The 19,708-nt window shown below is 42.3% G+C and overlaps 1 protein-coding gene across 2 annotated transcripts in view; it reads left to right on the top strand.

Moving 5' to 3' along the window:
- Window positions 1–19,708, top strand: part of LOC124612374 (nascent polypeptide-associated complex subunit alpha, muscle-specific form-like) — a 61,219-nt gene that overhangs the window by 26,467 nt on the left and 15,044 nt on the right. The window lies entirely within an intron of this gene.

The raw sequence follows: 19,708 nt of genomic DNA, 5'->3' as shown, positions 1-19,708 counted from the left end.
ACAGCCGATCAGTTCCAGTCATTCCACCAGGAAGGAGGTACACGGCTCGTGTTGTCTGTAGTTCAACCATTGACATACCGCGGTTCGATTGCGTCTGCATTGTTACTTTGTGCCAGGAAGGGATCTCAACAAGGGAAGTGTCCAGAAGTCTCGGAGTGAAGAAAAGCGATGTTGTTCGAACATGGAGGAGATACAGAGAGATAGGAACTGTCGATGACATACCTCGCTCAAGCCGCCCAAGGGCTACTAATGCAGTGGATGACCGCCACCTACGGATTCTGGCTTGGAGGTACCCTGACAGCAACGCCAATCTTTTCGTGCAGCCACAGGACGTCGTGTTACGACCCAAACTGTGCGCAATAGGCTGCGTGATGCGCAACATCACTCCCGACGTCCATGGCGAGGTCCATCTTTGCAACCACGACACCAGGCAGCGCGGTACAGATGGGCTCAACATGCCGAATGGACCGCTCAGGATTGGTATCACGTTCTCTTCACCGATGAGTGTCGCATCTGCCTTCAACCAGACAATCGTCGGAGACGTGTTTGGAGGCAACCCGGTCAGGCTGAAGGCCATTCGTGTTCATGGACGACAATTCGCGCCCCCATCGTGCACATCTTGTGAATGATGTCCTTCAGGATAACGACATCGTTCGACTAGAGTGGTTAGCATGTTCTCCAGACATGAACCCTATCGAAGATGCCTATAATGTGTAACCTATGGCGCACTGTACGTATCAGGATGATACTGATCATAAAAGCTTGGGAGACAATGATTATTGCGACATACAGCACTTTTAGTTAATGCCGAATATCTGCTTGTGCATGGTACATTAGTAAGTGGTTCTCGATCATCGCACAATTTCGCTTCTTACCACGCAAATCTGTTGTTAGAATTATGTAGGAATAAAATATAAAAAACAGCGCCGGAAGCGAGATTCGAGCCACAGACCTCGCGCTTATGAAAGTAAGCGCTTCCTCGCCGGGCTGCGGAATCTTTGGTCATTAGCGACCATACGCAGTACACAGAAGCGCCAAAGAAACTGGTATAGGCATGCGTATTCAAATACAGAGATACGTTAACAGGCAGAATACGGCGCTGCGGTAGGTAACGCCTATATAAGACAACAAGTGTCTGGCGCCGTTGTTAGATCTGTTATTGCTGTTACAATAGCAGGTTATCAAGATTGAAGTGAGTTTGGACGTGGAGTTATAGTCGGCACACGAGCGATGGGACACAGCATGTCCGAAGCAGCGATGATGTGGGGATTTTCCCGTACGACCGTTTGACGAGTGTATCGTGAATATTAGGAATTCAGTAAAACATAAACTCTCCGACATCGCTACGGCCGGAAAAAGATCCTGCAAGAATGGGACCAATGACGACAGAAGGGAATCGTTCAACAACACAGAAGTGCAACCCTTCCGGTAACTGTTGCAGATTTCAATGTAGGGATATCAACAAGTGTCAGCATCACCGATATGGGCTTTCGGAACCGAAGGCCCACTCGTGTACCCTTGATGACTGCACGACACTAGGCTTTACGCTCGCCTGATGAAACATGTTGCACAGTCGAACGAGTCTCGTTTCAAATTGTATCGAGTGGATGGACGTATACGATATGGAGACAACTTCTTGAATCCGTGGACCCTGCATGTCAGCAGGGGACTGCTCAAGATGGCGGAGGCTCTGTAATGGTGTGGGGCGTGTGCGATTGGAGTGGTGTGGGGCGCTGATACGTCTAGATACGACTCTGACAGGTGACACGTACGTAAGCATGCTGTCAAAAAACCTGCATCCATTCATGTCCATTGTGCATTCCGACGGAGTTGGGCAATTCCAACAGGACAATGCGACATCCCACACATCCAGAATTGCTACTTAGTGGCTCCAGGAACAATCTTCTGAGTTTAAACACTTCCACTGGCTACCAAACCACTCAGACATGATCATTATTGAGCATATCTGGAATGTTCAGAAGAGCTCTCCACCCCCTCGTACACTCACGGATTTATGGACAGCCCGCAGGAATCATGGTGTCAATTCCCCCCAGAATTGCTTCAGACAGTAGCCGAGTCCATGCCACGTCATGTTGCGACACTCATGCTTGTTTGCGGGGGCTCTACACCATGTTAGGCAGGTGTACCTGTTTCTTTGGCTCTTCAGTTTATGTAAGCACATGTAAAATGTACAAACTCGATTTTCTGGAAAACGATTGAGAATTGCGTGTACCTATTTATATTCGTTGAAGCCCTAGTCGTGGCCTACAGATCCCGTAAATATGAATCAAATCGGTGAGGAGAAGTCCATACTTTCCCCTCGTAAGGCACCGAGCAAAGACACAGATCCTGTACGGTTTTCGGACTTCTTGCTGTAACGTACTGCGCACTACAGCTTTGGCCGCTCTTCAACCAGAAACCGCCCGCATTTGTCACTGCCCGGCTTAGGCATGTACGGTGTGTTTATTGTTGTGACGGAGGACCTGTGCACAGGGCGGAACGTGACTCAGCAGGTAGCTGGGGAGATCGCGAGCTGCGTCGCCTCGTTGTCAGCTTGGAGGGGCGCCAGCCGCTGTCACACGCTCAAAGCCCGTGTGGGCAATAAAGGCTGCGCTCTACAACACGCCCACTTTTTTACGAGCGGCTCTAAAATAACACGCGTCTCCCTGGCTCTGCTTGCTAGCTGCTTCTGGGTGTCTAGGAATACTGGCTAGTTCTCTCGAAGAGGAGAATTACACTGATATTCCAAGTAGTTTCATGCTTCGCCTATCGACTACACAAGCCACAAAATACATCTGATGGCCCTACTACGCGACACCTCATCCAGTAGTGAGATTTATTGAATGCAAATGCTGTCTCCAGCCTCACAACGGTAACTTCTAAACAAAGTATTAATCAGTTCATAAGGAAGTCTCTGCAGTATCAGAACTGTAGCTACACATTACTGAATGCATCTACTTTCGAGTGCTCACATAGTTTGAAAGAAAAGATAGATATTCAGGGTGTTCGAAAATTTATGATACAAACTTCTAGGACTTGTAGAGGGGAGTAAGTACATAATACAGGGTGTCCAAAAAAGAATGACCCGATTTTAAATAGAATTATTTATTAGGAAGAAGGGCTTAACACTAACAAATTGCATACTAAATTACTCAGAAAAGACAGAAGTTTATAAAAATCCATCATAAATCTATATGTCCTCCATTGGCTGCACGGACGACATCTAGCCGATAGCCAAATTCATTCCAAACTTAGTGTAAGGTGTCTTTTGTCACTGAAGCTGCAGCAGCTGATATTCTGGGTTTTAGTTCATCAATGTCACGAGGTAAGGGAAGAACGTAAACACATTGTTTAACATATCCCCACAGGAAGAAATCACATGGTGTTAAGTCAGGGGACCTAGGAGGCCAAGAGTGTTAAGCCTGGTCTCGCGGTCCTGTACGCTCTATCCAACGTTGAGGAAACTGCGCATGTTGTCGTGCCAGTGCAGTGGTGCTCCATTGATGAAATTGTCAGAGTCAAGTTGTGGGAATAACCAGTTCCGTAGCATTGCAAGATATGATTGTCCTGTTACGATTTCTTCCTCAAATAAGTAGGGTCCATAAGCCTTTCTTTGCGAAACAGTACAAAAAAATTCACTTTTGGTGAATCACATTCGTGTTCAATTGTTTCGTGGGGATTTTCGAGCCCCCATTTACGCACATTATGACGGTGAACCTTGCCGCTAACATGGAATGTTGCCTCATCGCTGAATATCAACCGTGACATAAAAGTGTCATTTTCCATGTCCTCTAGAATAGCATTGCTAATGTCCACTCGCTTCATTTTGTCAGTATCTCGAAGAGCTTGTACAAGTTGTAATCGGTATGATTTGAGGGCTAAACGACTCCATAACACACGCCACACTGTCCTGCACGGTAACGCAAGTTCTCGGCTGGCACGACGCGTAGACTTGCGGGGGCTCCGCTCAAATACTCGTCCGATTTGTTCCACTGTTTGTTCAGGAACGCGTGGCCGGCCAGGACTTCTGCGTTTACAGAGGCATCCTGTTTTTCAAACTGTTTGTACCACCGTCGAATGTTCTTTGGTGATGGTGGCTTAGCACGAAATCGAATATGAAACGCCCACTGAACTCCGATCACTGACTGAGTACGACTACATTCAATAACACAATACGCCTTCTGTTGGGCGGACGCCATATTGCGCGAGACTGTTTGCACGCTCCAGGTCATCTCTCAAAGCGACATCTAGCGGATTTTTTCTGAAACTCTAGACCATGCCAATTACATCTGGCGCTGTTTGTTACCTAGTGGCATTTGTCTCAATATAATTACAAGTTAAAATCGGGTCATTCTTTTTGGGACACCCTGTATTTTGACTAGGAACCCATACCCGTGCTACAGTCGTTTGAAAACATGTTTGCACCTGGGTGGTCACGGTGGGGGTAGCTTAAATCGGATTGGCTGATGTCATCTGACGTCTATCCTACCTCTCTCACCTGGTTCGTGCCTCATCGCGTGCCTTGAGACTGTTAGAGCTGGTATGGAGCATTAGAGGTGGTACGTATGTGATTATTGGTCATCCACAACATACCAGATGGTGCTCGGAGCAGCATCCACGCACGCACAAATGCTCGTATACTCGTTGACGGGTTCTCTTCGACATGATGCAGTATAGTCTCTTCCAGTTGGGATATGCGGCGTCTCGTTGAAGCGCCACAGTCACGCCGCTGAAGGTGAAGATGCCTCTTTCTTGAAGCCGTTGCATGATTTTGGCGAAATGGCTATGCGACGGATTAGGAAGTTTGACATACTTATCATTTCATATCTGGAAAAATAGTAAAGCAAAAACATATCTATCAGCTCTAGGTGTAGGGATTATTGTTTGGTGGTGGTAAGAGGGTGGTGACGAAAAATAATCGAAGATGACTGAAATTAATGTCGTATCCAAAGCCCTTTGGGATCGTTGGTGACCGTTTGGGTGACATTTCACTCTTACTGGCGGGAACGAGGGAATAGAATGAATTCAACATAAATAAATGGACAACAAGTTCCATGGAAAAATTCCTGTAGTGGTTGGTGTTAGAGCTGCACCTTTTTTAGATTGAAGTCAGCTGATAGGTATACCTGCTTAAAGGAAGTCCCTCTAACTAAGTGCTCACCTTCAGAGGATGTCATGTTTCCAAACAGAGAAGGAATTTGCATATTTCATCAAAATATAAGAGGTATTAGATATAAAGTTAGTGAACTGCTTATAGAGGTTGACACTGAAACTATTGGTATGTCGGAACCCCACTTAAATAATTCGACAATTCAGACGCTTCGTTTACCAGGATACTGATTAGCTGATTGTTCTTGAAGGAGTTCCTTGTGAGGTGGGGGAGTGGCTATGTACACAAAAAACAGTATTCCGTTTGAGTCCATAGACGTATCACAGCACTGCACTGAACGGATGTCTGAATGCTGTGCAGGGGCAGTTGAATTTAGTGAAACTAAACTTCTGCTTGTTGTTGTTTATAGGTCCCCTAACTCTGACTTCAGAGCATTTCTACTCAAGCTAGAGAGGGTTCTTCATTCACTTGTAGGAAGTACCAGAAATTAGTTATATGTGGTGACTTGAGTACAAATTTTGTATATGATGGTACAAGAAAAAGGATTTTGGTAGATCTCCTAAATTCATATGATCTGATGCAGACTGTGTTTTTTCAACTAGGGTGCAGGGGAACACTAGCACAGACATAGACAATATTTTTATTCATTCTTCATTACTAGATGGGCTTTCTGTCAGTAAAAGGGTGAATGGCCTTCTAGACCTAGATGAACAAATTTCAACACTAAAAGGCTTTTGCACGCCAACAAATGTCACATGTAATTACAAACTATGTAGTAATCCAACAGCGATATAGAGATTTTTTAACGTTGTCAAGGAACAAGAGTGGCAGGATGTTTGTAGTGCCGATAACATAGATGATAAATATAACGCTTTCCTTAACACATTTCTCATGCTCTTTGAGAGTTGCTTTCTAATACAACGTTCTAAACGGGGTACTAGCAGTATTAGAAGGCCTGGGTGGCTCACCAGTGGGATAAGGATATAATGTAAAACAAAGCGGGAATTATATCAGAATGTTATAAGTAGTCACAGTCAAGCTATAGTAGCTCATTACAAGCAGTATTATACGGTCCTTCAACATTATTAGGAAGGCAAAGAGGATGTAGTATGCAAATAGAATAGGTAATCCATAGGACAAAATTAAAACCATATGGTCAGTTGTGAAGGAAGTGTCTGGTCAGCAGCACAAGGTCGACGATATAAAAAGTCAGTTCGTAGTAAAAAATTTTTTGTTACTGATAAATCAGATATATGTAAAGTATTTAACAATCATATTCCGAGCATTGTTGATGAATTACATAAAAATTTAGTTTCTACAGTGAATCATATATCTTTCTTAGCAAATGCCTTTCTGAGATTGATGTCTGAAATACTCATCTGTGATACTGACAAGGGGGAGACTGTGTCAATAATTAAATCACTGAAGACAAAGGACTCTCATGGTTATGGAGTCCCTCGCAGAATATTAAAGTACTGTGCTGCACATGTTATCCCTTTGTAATTTTTCCTTTAGGAATGGTCAGTTTCCTGAGCGATTAAAGCACTCAGTATTAAAGCCTCTTTATAAAAAGGTAGAAAGGGATAATGTAGACAATTTTAGACCTATTGCTATGCCACCAGTGTTTGCTAAAGTTATTGAAAAGTCTGTGTATGTAAAAATAATTGATCATTTTATATCACACGATTTGCTTATAAATGTACAGTTCGGCTTAGAAGTCGTTTATCAACTGAAAATCTTATATTCTCTTTTATCTGTGAGGTACTGGACGGGTTAAACAAAAGGTTTCGAACGCTAGGCATATTTTTTTATTTAACTAAGGCGTTTGATTGTGATGGTAACAAATTATTGCTACAAAAGTTGGACCATTACGGAATATGGTGAGTAGCTCACAATTAGTTCACCTCTTACTTTAGCAACAGATAGCAGAAATCATTATTCACAATGTTGGGAATGGCTGTGATGTGGGGTCTGAGTAGGGTATGGTCAAGTGGGGGGTGCCCCAGGAATCAGTGTTGGGGCCATTCCTGTTGCCTATTTATATAAATGATATGCCCTCTAGTATTACGGATAACTCGAAAATATTTCTGTTTGCTGATGACACTAGCTTGGTAGTAAAGAATGTTGCGTGCAACATTGGCTCGGTTTCAAATAGTGGAGTGCATGACCTAAGTTCATGGCTTGTAGAAAATAAACTAACGCTAAATCACAGTAAGACTCAGTTGATACCAAAGTGAACTCGATATCCACGGTCGTAGGTGATCTGCGGGTTAACCTCACACCAATGGTGGGCATTGTACATATTGAAGACACCCTCATGAGTGAATGCTGCTTCATCCGACCTTATTACGGTGTTCATGAAGTCATCGTTGGCTTCCTGTTTTTGTTGGAACCATTCACAGAATTGCATCTGCTGATGGCGATCTGCAGAATGCAGGTGTTGTGTGAAAGCATAATGATAGGGGTCAGCCCATGCTCGTGCAGCACGTTAACGACCGTGCATTGCAAGACAAGCAGCTGCCTTGCTAGGCTACGTGTACATCACTGAGGTTTTTTGGTGTATGACCTGCAGAATAGCTTCCTCAGTAGCTGGAGTACGGCGGGCCCGTGGACGACCTCTGTCATGCAGTGGTGGAAGGAGAGAACCTGACTCCTGAAGGCGCAGCTCCAGACGACGAAACACATTTTTATCTGGATGGCATCGACGAGGATATCTAGAAGCATATTCACGAGTGGCAACACCAGCCTGGTATCAGATGCACCAAGGACCAGAAGCGTATTCACATATCCATCGTTTGTGTATGCCATACCTCTGCCACGCTGGTTTAGAGGTTTACAATGAGAAAATTCGATTCATGTATGCGTGTACATTGGAGTCTGTCACGGGCGCGGTACTCCGCTTGCAACTAGTCCCTGTCTGGTGGACAGCGCATACAGTATAAACACGCCGTCAGTCCTGCGCTCTGTTCAACCTAACGAACATTTTCCCTCTGACAGACATTTTTCTGCATGATTCATCCTGACACCGCTAATTGTGAAATGTTTGGTTCCGAATTACACTGTTTTCCTAACGGTAATAGATACAATGTTTCCACAGTCTAATCGATAGAATAATATTAATAATAATGATAATGCATTGAGATACGTACTAAACAGCATGCGGTTACCAGACTCTATGTTGAAAGGCATAATTAGTGGGATCATGGTGGCAACACACGCAAATAGCAACCGAGTTTGGACATTATTCGAAAAAATACATTGCTAGTCCTACTGGTAACGTAAGGCCCCAACGAAATGTAATGGACGTGAATGATGCAAGAATAATAGTTGGTACTACTCTATGGGACCACTGGAGGAGGGTACAAAGAAAACATGTTTCACATCTAGTAGATGAAGTGTTGCAAGTAAATTCGCGCTCATGACGTGGAAAGGACTTCTCTCAAAGCTGATCAATCTTCCATTTCTACAACTGTAATATATAAATGCAAATGTTTTCTAGAGGACCCACTGCAATGGCTGTTGACGATTAAGATGCCAGATACCGTACCAGATACCCTACCACCTGCGACTACATTTACCAAATAAAAAACATATGCCCCAACCCAAGATCTAAAGCTATATCCACTGCACCAGCTGTACAACAGCACTTACATCTGCTAACAGAGGTAGTTACAGTGGTTACAGTGTTGCCCGATTGCCACCCTTTAACTTCTTTTTTCTGTCAGATTTACCAGCTGGACGAAATTTTGCGACGGACATTTTTTTATCACTGGCATGTGAGGATTCACGCTGCGAAGCCCGAGTGCGCGAATCTCGCTTCACCCTGTGTATCAGGGAACTAAAGTAGACCCGAAAAATAAATCTTTAAACTTGGCCGTTTTAGTACGTTTTACTCCTAAGATACATCAGTTACTTATGTACCAGTACGTTTTAAAAAACGGCATAAATGGCCTGTTTCCTAGGGCCAAAATTCTAAGTGGCCGGTCTTCAAAGTGTTAATATTTCTCGTAAGAACACATCGCAGTAAGACTCACGAGCTCTAAATTACTCGAGTGCTACTTGAAAAATAGAGTTTTGTTACCCAGTACATATAAGTTTAAAAATAATTAATTCTTAACTGTTTCTATCTTCAACTTGCTACTTTTTTGTGGACAGTTTACTTCCCTGAAGTGGCTGTTACTACAGAAGTAAATTCATATTGTTATTTTCGTTGTCCTAAAAATGATTTGTTTCTCCGGCTGTCTACGTTTTCTCCCTAATGCGTGTGCTTATTTATTAAACATACAGCTTACTGATGTTTTGAAAGTCATTCTGTGGATAGTATTTTACTTAATTTCACGAAATCAAAGACATGATAAAAAATCAAAGTTTTCGCAATAATTTTGTGTTACTGCATTTTTTAGGTACAATGCGTTCGCTCAGAAACGACACGGATATGTGACTGTAGTTCTGCTGCTCCATCTCTACCGACCACAACGGCGACAACATGTTACGTTATATTGTTCTTTATTTTCTTCGTTGTCAAAGATCATGACTTTCCTGTTACTTAAGCATAATGTTAGGATTTTACTGAGACTTTCTTTATTTTGGATTTCAATGGTCAATGTACAACGAACAGACTAGTTACAAATCTAGCTGTGGCCAACAGCCGGCCGCTGTGGCCAAGCGGTTCTAGGCGCTTCAGTCCGGAACCGCGCTTCTTCTACGGTCGCAGGTTGGAATCCTGCCTCGGGCATGGATGTGTGTGATGTCCTTAGGTTAGTTAGGTTTAAGTAGTTCTAAGTCTAGGGGACTGATGACCTTAGATGTTAAGTCCCATAGTGCTTTGAACCATTTGATTTTTTGTGGCCATCATTCCTTAAAATTATCCACAGCAAGGATAGTTCTTTCGCGAAGGTGATCGTTTGCAGAAGGCTCCTGTAATCCGTTCTTAAGTATTGTTCCTTAGTTTAGGTACCCTACCAACTTGGGTTGCCGGAAGCGATTGCTGAGGCTAGAAACGATAAGGAACTGATTCCTCGAGTGTCTATTCTTCATGCCCCCCCCCCCCTTTCTCATCTCTCACGCACGCACACACGCGTGTTCTCTCCTCCCACAGGCCCTGGTGGACCTATCGGTAATGACCGATCGCCGCGCCATCCTCCGTCGATGGCGTCATTGGATGCGGTATGGAGTGGCATGGAGTCAGCACAACACTCTCCCGGCCGTTACCTGGTTTCGTGACGTGGAGCCACCATTGCTCAGCCAAGTAGCTCCTGAATAAGCATCATGAAGTTGAGTACATCCCGTTCCAGCATTCCCACCAGGAAAAAAATTCTTGGCAGTACCTGGAGTCGAACCCATGTCCTCTGCGTGGCAGTCAGCAGCTCTGACCACTCAGGAAGCCGGCGAGGATCACTGTAATGCTCAACAAAATCCATTGGATGACACTACACGATAGACCTTATGCTGACTGAAACATTTCTCTAAAAATAGTGACAGTCAATGAGTATTTTCGGGATAATATTTCACTCTGCAGCAAGTGTTTTGAAACTAACTGGCAGATTTAAATCGTCTGCCGGACATTGCCTTTCGCGGGAATTCTGTAACCGGATGAGCTGTCGAGACACAGAGGTAGTGCCGGAAGTAAAGCTGTGAGGACTGGCCGTGAGTCGTTACTGGTTTGCTCACTCATTAAGAAAGGCAAGATTCCAATTCGATCCACAGTTTGAATATTCCAAGAAGTTTCTTCTCACATACATTCTGCATAATGGCAGTGACGTCAAAATACAGGAGACCGGGGCTCACACTTAAAATTGATACTGATGCATAAGTTCGAGTATGTCCTTCACTACGTATCGTATGAAGGACCATGGCATAAAAATGTAGATCTGTTGCGCTATTCGAGAGGGACCAATTTTGATAGTCCGATGAACTAATTTAGAAAACTGTCTGTAGTCATATTTGCTGGTTTTCCGTACCAATAAGCCAAGGTGGCGGAGCATTTCAAAACTGACCTTTTAACTGATTCATGAAAGGAATTAAATTAGAAAATGAGACCCTGAAAATAGTAGATATGTTTTGTTATTTGGACAGCAAAATAACTAAGGATGGCTGAAGTGGCGAGAATTTAAAATGTTGACTGGGAACAGCAAGAAAGTTTAAGAAAAAGAGAAATTTAAATTTAGGAAGGCTTTTGTAGAGATATTTGTCTGGAGTGTAGCAGACAAGAAGAGAATAGAAGCTTTTGAAATATGGTACACGGAAGAATGCTGAAGACTATACGGGTAGATCTGGTAAATAATGAAGATTATTCGGGTAGATCTGGTAAATAATGAAGAGGAACTGAATCAAATTGGGAAGGAAAGAAATTTGTGGCACAACTTGACAAGAAGAAGAGCTCGATTGATAGAACCATTCTGAGGCATAAAGAAATCCTCAGTTTACGAATGCAGTGAAATGTGAGAGGTGAAAGTTGTACCGATCCCGGCGGAGGTTCGAGTCCTCCCTCGGGCATGGGTGTGTGTGTTTGTCCTTAGGATAATTTAAGTTAAGTAGTGTGTAAGCTTAGGGGCTGATGACCTTCGCAGTTAAGTCCCATAAGATTTCACACACATTTGAACATTGTTTTGTGAAAGTTGTACACCAAGCCTCGACTTTAATAAGCAGTTGCATTTGAATGTAGATTACAGTAGTTATGCATAGATGGAGAGACTTTCACAGAATAAAGTAGCTAGGAAAACTGCATCAAACTGGTATCTGGGGCGCAGAACACAGCAACGACAGCGAATCATGAACTAAATTGGAAACAGGTTTATTTCTAACATAAGTCCAGTATTTTGTAATGCATTTCCTCAGTAGTATTACGTAACTTCTACACACCATCACGTTAGAAATTTTTAGTCGTCCTTCATATATAATCAGGTACTGATGTCGCCAGTCGTGTGACGAACTGTCGTCAATCGTACCTAATCATATTAGTAGCCGGTGTAACTGATAAATTCCATCCAAATGCTGTGTGTTCTAAATGTTTACGTTATGTAGTAACTGAGGATGCGCTTTCAATAAAGTCTTACTTTTTTAGAAATAATCTTTTGTGGCAGTCAGAACAGTGAATTCCGAATGCATCCGGTAAACATTTACTCATGGTAAACATTCTTGTACAACAGCAAAGGACTGTAAGTATTCCTTGTCGAAAAATATGTGATTGGCCGAAATAAACAAAAAAAAAAATCACTTCATAGAACACAGAAGACTTAAATAATGGAGTAGTGGTCTGCATTGGAAAAGGTTGAGACACGGTTCGTGTGTACTGAGTCATATTTTTAGTCGCTCTTCTAAACCAATCCAGGCGACCCATTAGCCGATACTTTCAAGCTGCAACCGATTTCGTGGTCACAACTGAACTATATCAAAGTATTTGATGACATCACTATCAGCGGGTTGTCTATTAAAAAAATAAACCAGAGGAAACTTTTTACAGTGTTGAAATGCTCGAAGAGCCACGAGAGCTCCTTCAGTTCTGGCACATGTGGCGCGCTGCCAACGAACATGCTCGCCTCGTGTCGTCTGTAGGGACCAACTTTTCAAACGGAATGACGTAACCAAACCCATCTCGGACGTGAATGAGTACAGTCAGCTGTAGTGAGCCAACACTTAATCGTGAATTTAAGACAAACTGAGAGCCTTCCTTCAAGAAAGTTATTAGCTAGATCCACAGAAGTAACACAGGCGACTGTTTTTTAACGAGTGTAATTATTATCTTTTTTCTTTGAAGTTTGGGAATGTGAACTGGTTTGGAAATTTGCCTCGTTGGTTAACCTGACTGGTTAAAAGCGTATGCTGGACCAGGACATGGTCTAGGATAATTACCTTCGTGAAAAAGGTTTCGCCAGTCTCCGAGCATTCTTGTCTTCCCTACCCACAGCTGTAATACGGCAGCACCCTTACTCGTTTCATTCTAGGCGAACGGCTCAATTAATGTTGAATACCTGCAAAAGGCAAACATTTTGAGTCCCGGTTCATTCTCAGCTCGAACTGGTGAGAATGTATGTCAGAACTACGTGGATTTCTAGGCAATGAACTGTCGTGACACCCTAATTTTAAACTGAAGTAACAGTGCATTTTGATATGTAGATGTATAGTGCTCTCACTCGCAACACAAGAATATCACACAGATGGACATCGCCTCGGATAGTGTAGCCAAATTAAGTCCAAACTTTTCCGATGACGAAGAATGAAACCTTTAAAAGTTTCATTTGATATTAAGTAAAATAATTTATTGCTCGTTACGGATTTCCTTTTGTTTTCTAGTATCTTGTTTTGCGTAGTGACGTTAGCCGAGTTGTGATATGCTTGAGACATCTCTGTCGATTGTGGTTTCAACGAGTCCAGATGAAACACCAAATAGCCGTGAAATATGTGTTCAGTGCATTGGAAGATGGTATCTGTCGCACTACACACAATGCTGTAAATTTCTTTCACCCATACCATTAATGATAAAGAACTTAAATCATTAGGCCGCAACTTCATGGTTATAGATACATGTAAGTATTCAAAGAAATAGTTGTACACAATACTAATTTTTATTTAGCCCTCTATCATACATTAACGTTTGCTTAAGCTTCACTCATTTGCATCCGTAACCCTGAGTAAGGTGTTAATCAACAATGTATGCAGTCTTCATCCTCTCTCAATCTTGATCTTTTACTTTTTCTGCACTAGCCGCCAAGTGTGCTAATGATCGGCCTAAATTTTGGGTCAGCGTTGTCATTTCTGGATAGTTTTGTTTTATTAGTGTAAGACTCAACTGGTTCCTTGGCTGGACAGAACGAGGCCTTCTTCCCTTCCTGATTTTGTATCTCGGTTGTGTTAGCTGAACTGCCCAAGTTCCAAGGCTCCAGGAACTCACTTCTGTTGCTCGTCTCTTCGCTTCACTTCCTACCGAATTCACTCCTCAGCTACAACGCAGCTTTCGCACTCTTGGACGAGACAGAATATTTTCTGGGGTGGGAAAGATGCAAAACTGGGAGGAAAGATGAAGGAAAAATTACAGGCAGCTGAAATGGAGTTACCGAGGTTTCTTAAGGGCTGTAAACGGAGAAGCACGTTAGAAGTCAGAAGGTCCAAAATGAGCTGCATATACAACCGTTAACGAATTTGTACATGCAAATGATTTTGTCATGCTGCAGAATATCGAAAGCTAGCTTGGCATATAAGCCGAGTGACAGAAGTACTGCGTAGTCAGCCATGGGCGTCAGCACAGCTGGTCTTGAATAACCATTTTTTGAAAGACGCTGGATGGCTCAGCTCCTGTCCGAACAATAAGCAGCAAATTTTATTAGGCGCGATAATTATTTTTATTATAATTCATACATGGGCAAAGCGAAAGGCTCTTGACCAGACTGTGAAGAATATTTTTAGATCAATAATGCGTATATGAACAATAATAATAGCGAAAGTATAGTAGCGGGCATAATTATTAAAATAGTATCAGCTCACTTTTGTTCAACGACTTCGGAGTGAGGAGATTCCACTCCTGAATTACATTTCTACACAACCTTCAAAACGCCTATCTACGGCTATAACTTTGCTCTGGACTGAAAAGTTTTCCAGCCACAGTTGACTAGATGTGGGAATACTTGGAAGCCACTGTGTGCTCCGGTGCGTGTATCTGGTTGTTGTTCTAACAATTGGTACTTCAAATTCGTGAAGAAATTTCTTTGCGTATTATTATCTGGAGCTCTGCTCCGTACTTTTTCAATATTGGTTCTTAATATTCGTTAACGGTCGCCAGTTATTGCCTCACCCATTATAAAGTAACAGTTGGAGGAACGCCTTTTTCTCCCAGTAAACAATGCCCACACTCATTTCGGAAGATGAAATCGATGTCGCCTTTATTGTGTAGGTCCATGGCCTCTATTAACCTCTTTCATATCTGTTTCGTTTCTGAATCGCTCAGTCCATTTCTCACTCATAGTAACAAATTGGCGATTGATATCGGTTTACTTTCTTTTCAGACCATCCAGACTTGCAGGGATATTTGTTTTCGCATTTGGTGTCGGTCATCTTCCAACAAATTTGACACGCGCGTTGCGTAAAGTTTACTCACGATTAGTTATTCCTGTGAAATGAAACGTAGTCTTTCTTCTGATATGCCAGTGGTGTCATCTGTTTCATACAATTTCAACTGCCGAACGTCCAGTACTGTATTGCACACTTTCTGGCTTTTATTTTGCAGTCATCGTTGTTACGTGGATCACCTTCTAGAGATCCAATGAAGAAGTAGGCAAAAAAACTACTGAAAGCAGAAAAATTCAATTAATGATGCCTTCGTATCTAGTTAACTCATTTCGATGAAATTCGCACAATATGACTACTCTAAAAACGAAAGTTTTTCATAGATCGCTGTACCTTTCGACGTACGTTTTTTTATGCAAGATATAGAAATAAAACAAAATAAAATTTCTTTGGTTCCAACACCAACTCAGTGCCACCCAAGAACTTATCACTTTCGTCTACCTCCAAATAGTTTTTCCAACTTTGATAATAAGTTACACGCGCGGGATTAGCCGAGCGATCTGGCCGCTGCAGTCCTGGACTGAGCGGCTGGTCCCGGCGGAGGTTCGAGTCCTCCCTCGGGCATGTGTGTGTGTGTGTGTTTGTCCTTAGGATAATTTAGGTTAAGTAGTGCGTAAGCTTAGGGACTGATGACCTAAGCAGTTAAGTCCCATTCCCATAAGATTTCACTCACATTTGAATATTTTGAATAAGTTACAGCTGTCTGCCCTTTAATGGTCGCTATTGGACAAGGCTGTAAATTTTTAAATCTATTCTGTTCTTGGAGGAGAAGGATAAAAAAGAATGCGGTGATCAACCAGTTTTCGTTGAATCAGAGGAAAAATGGGAATTTCTGATGGAGAGGATCGTGAAGGTGAAAAAAGAGTATTTCAGGAAGGGAGAAGGTACAAAGTGATGCGAATCAACAAACATGAAAATTCCGTCAAAAAATCTTTGGAAAGCTTTGGGAACAAGTAATATCCTTTAGAAACTTAGGAAATGTGGTGACAGAAGAAGGAAATCATGTGGAGGAAACTAGAAGTAGGGTATCTATCTATGGGCAAATGATCTTTTGAAAAGCTGAAGAGTTTGTTAACAGCAGAAAAAGATAGAATTAAAAAACAAGTTCGCCAAATGTTTTATCTGGAGTGTGGTATTATACGGCAGCGAATCACGGACAGTCAAAATGAAACAGGAAAATTACTTAGCTATTTTTGAAATGTGATTGGAAGAAAGGTTGTTGTTGTTGTTGTGGTCTTCAGTCCTGAGACTGGTTTGATGCAGCTCTCCATGCTACTCTATCCTGTGCAGGCTTTTTCATCTCCCAGTACCTACTGCAACCTACATCCTTCTGAATCTGCTTAGTGTATTCATCTCTTGGTCTCCCTCTACGATTTTTACCCTCCACGCTGACCTCCAATACTAAATTGGTGATTCCTTGATGCCTCAGAACATGTCCTACCAACCGATCCCTTCTTCTGGTCAAGTTGTGCCACAAACTTCTCTTCTCCCCAATCCTATTCAATACTTCCTCATTAGTTATGTAATCTACCCATCTAATCTTCAGCATTCTTCTGTAGCACCACATTTCGAAAGCTTCTATTCTCTTCTTGTCCAAACTATTTATCGTCCATGTTTCACTTCCATACATGGCTACACTCCATACGAATACTTTCAGAAATGACTTCCTGACACTTAAATCAATACTAGATGTTAACAAATTTCTCTTCTTCAAAAACGCTTTCCTTGCCATTGCCAGTCTACATTTTATATCCTCTCTACTTCGACCATCATCAGTTATTTTGCTCCCCAAATAGCAAAACTCCTTTACTACTTTAAGTGCCTCATTTCCTAATCTAATTCCCTCAGCATCAACCGACTTAATTAGACTACATTCCATTATCCTTGTTTTGCTTTTGTTGATGTTCATCTTATATCCTCCTTTCAAGACACTGTCCATTCCATTCAACTGCTCTTCCAAGTCCTTTGCTGTCTCTGACAGAATTACATTGTCATCGGCGAACCTCAAAGTTTTTATTTCTTCTCCATGAATTGTAATACCTACTCCGAATTTTTCTTTTGTTTCCTTTACTGCTTGCTCAATATACAGATTGAACAACATCGGGGAGAGGCTACAACCCTGTCTTACTCCCTTCCCAACCACTGCTTCCCTTTCATGTCCCTCGACTCTTATAACTGCCATCTGGTTTCTGTACAAATTGTAAATAGCCTTTCGCTCCCTGTATTTTACCCCTGCCACCTTTAGAATTTGAAAGAGAGTATTCCAGTCAACATTGTCAAAAGCTTTCTCTAAGTCTACAAATGCTAGAAACGTAGGTTTGCCTTTCCTTAAGCTTTCTTCTAAGATAAGTCGTAAGGTCAGTATTGCCTCACGTGTTCCAGTGTTTCTAAGGAATCCAAACTGATCTTCCCCGAGGTTGGCTTCTACTAGTTTTCCCATTCGTCTGTAAAGAATTCGTGTTAGTATTTTGCAGCTGTGACTTATTAAACTGATAGTTCGGTAATTTTCACATCTGTCAACACCTGCTTTCTTTGGGATTGGAATTATTATATTCTTCTTGAAGTCTGAGAGTATTTCGCCTGTTTCATACATCTTGCTCACCAGATGGTAGAGTTTTGTCAGGACTGGCTCTCCCAAGGCCGTCAGTAGTTCCAATGGAATGTTGTCTACTCCGGGGGCCTTGTTTCGACTCAGGTCTTTCAGTGCTCTGTCAAACTCTTCACGCAGTATCATATCTCCCATTTCATCTTCATCTACATCCTCTTCCATTTCCATAATATTGTCCTCAAGTACATCGCCCTTGTATAGACGCTCCATATACTCCTTCCATCTTTCTGCCTTCCCTTCTTTGCTTAGAACTGGGTTTCCATCTGAGCTCTTGATATTCATACAAGTCGTTCACTTATCTCCAAAGGTCTCTTTAATTTTCATGTAGGCAGTATCTATCTTACCCCTAGTGAGATAGGCCTCTACATCCTTACATTTGTCCTCTAGCCATCCCTGCTTAGCCTTTTTGCACTTCCTGTCGATATCATTTTTGAGACGTTTGTATTCCTTTTTGCCTGCTTCATTTACGGCATTTTTATATTTTCTCCTTTCATCAATTAAATTCAATATTTCTTCTGTTACCCAAGGATTTCTACTAGCCCTCGTCTTTTTACCTACTTGCTCCTCTGCTGCCTTCGTTGCTTCATCCCTCAAAGCTACCCATTCTTCTTCTACTGTATTTCTTTCCCCCATTCCTGTCAATTGTTCCCTTATGCTCTCCCTGAAACTCTGTACAACCTCTGGTTCTTTCAGTTTATCCAGGTCCCATCTCCTTAAATTCCCACCTTTTTGCAGTTTCTTCAGTTTTAATCTACATGTCATAACCAATAGATTGTGGTCAGAGTCCACATTTCCCCGTGGAAATGTCTTACAATTTAAAACCTGGTTTCTAAATCTCTGTCTTACCATTATATAATGTATCTGATACCTTTTAGTATCTCCAGGGTTCTTCCATGTATACAACCTTATTTCATGATTCTTAAACCAAGTGTTAGTTATGATTATGTTGTGCTCTGTGCAAAATTCTACCAGGCGGCTTCCTCTTTCATTTCTTAGCCCCAATCCATATTCACCTACTATGTTTCCTTCTCTCCCTTTTCCTACACTCGAATTCCAGTCACCCATGACTACTAAATTTTCGTCTCCCTTCACAATCGGAATAATTTCTTTTATTTCATCATACATTTCTTCAATTTATTCGTCATCTGCAGAGCCAGTTGGCATATAAACTTGTACTACTGTAGTAGGTGTGGGCTTCGTATCTATCTTGGCCACAATAATGCGTTCACTATGCTGTTTGTAGTAGCTTACCCGCATTCCTATTTTCCTATTCGTTATTAAACCTACTCCTTCATTACCCCTATTTGATTTTGTGTTTATAACCCTGTAGTCACCTGACCAGAAGTCAAGAAAAGTATCAAAATAAAAATGAACTCTCGGAATGACGCACGCACACTATCCGGTCGAGAGTAACCTGACACCTGTATGTAATGAGGAATTGACCACAAGATGTCACAAAAGGTGAACCCGCCAGTATAAAATGAGGCAGGGAGTTTGAGTCTTCTGTTGTTAGTAGCAGCAGGATGGGTCAGCCAGTGGGTCGGCCAGATGAGGTAGGTGACTGCGAACGTGGAATAGTCATTGGAAGTCACCTGAGTAACAAATCCATGAGCGACATTTCAATCCTTCTACAACTGCCGTGCCGGCCGAAGTGGCCGTGCGGTTAAAGGCGCTGCAGTCTGGAACCGCAAGACCGCTACGGTCGCAGGTTCGAATCCTGCCTCGGGCATGGATGTTTGTGATGTCCTTAGGTTAGTTAGGTTTAACTAGGTCTAAGTTCTAAGGGACTAATGACCTCAGCAGTTGAGTCCCATAGTGCTCAGAGCCATTTGAACCATTTGAACAACTGCAGAAGTTGACTGTTGATGCGATTGTGAGGTGGAAATGCGGAAGAACAACCACAGCTAAACTAAGACCCAGCATTCCTCATT

This window comes from Schistocerca americana, chromosome 4 (genome assembly GCF_021461395.2).
Source record: "Schistocerca americana isolate TAMUIC-IGC-003095 chromosome 4, iqSchAmer2.1, whole genome shotgun sequence".
Lineage (NCBI taxonomy): Eukaryota > Metazoa > Arthropoda > Insecta > Orthoptera > Acrididae > Schistocerca > Schistocerca americana.
The sequence above is the reverse complement of the archived record's forward strand: the minus strand, read 5'-3'. Positions and strand labels throughout refer to the sequence as shown.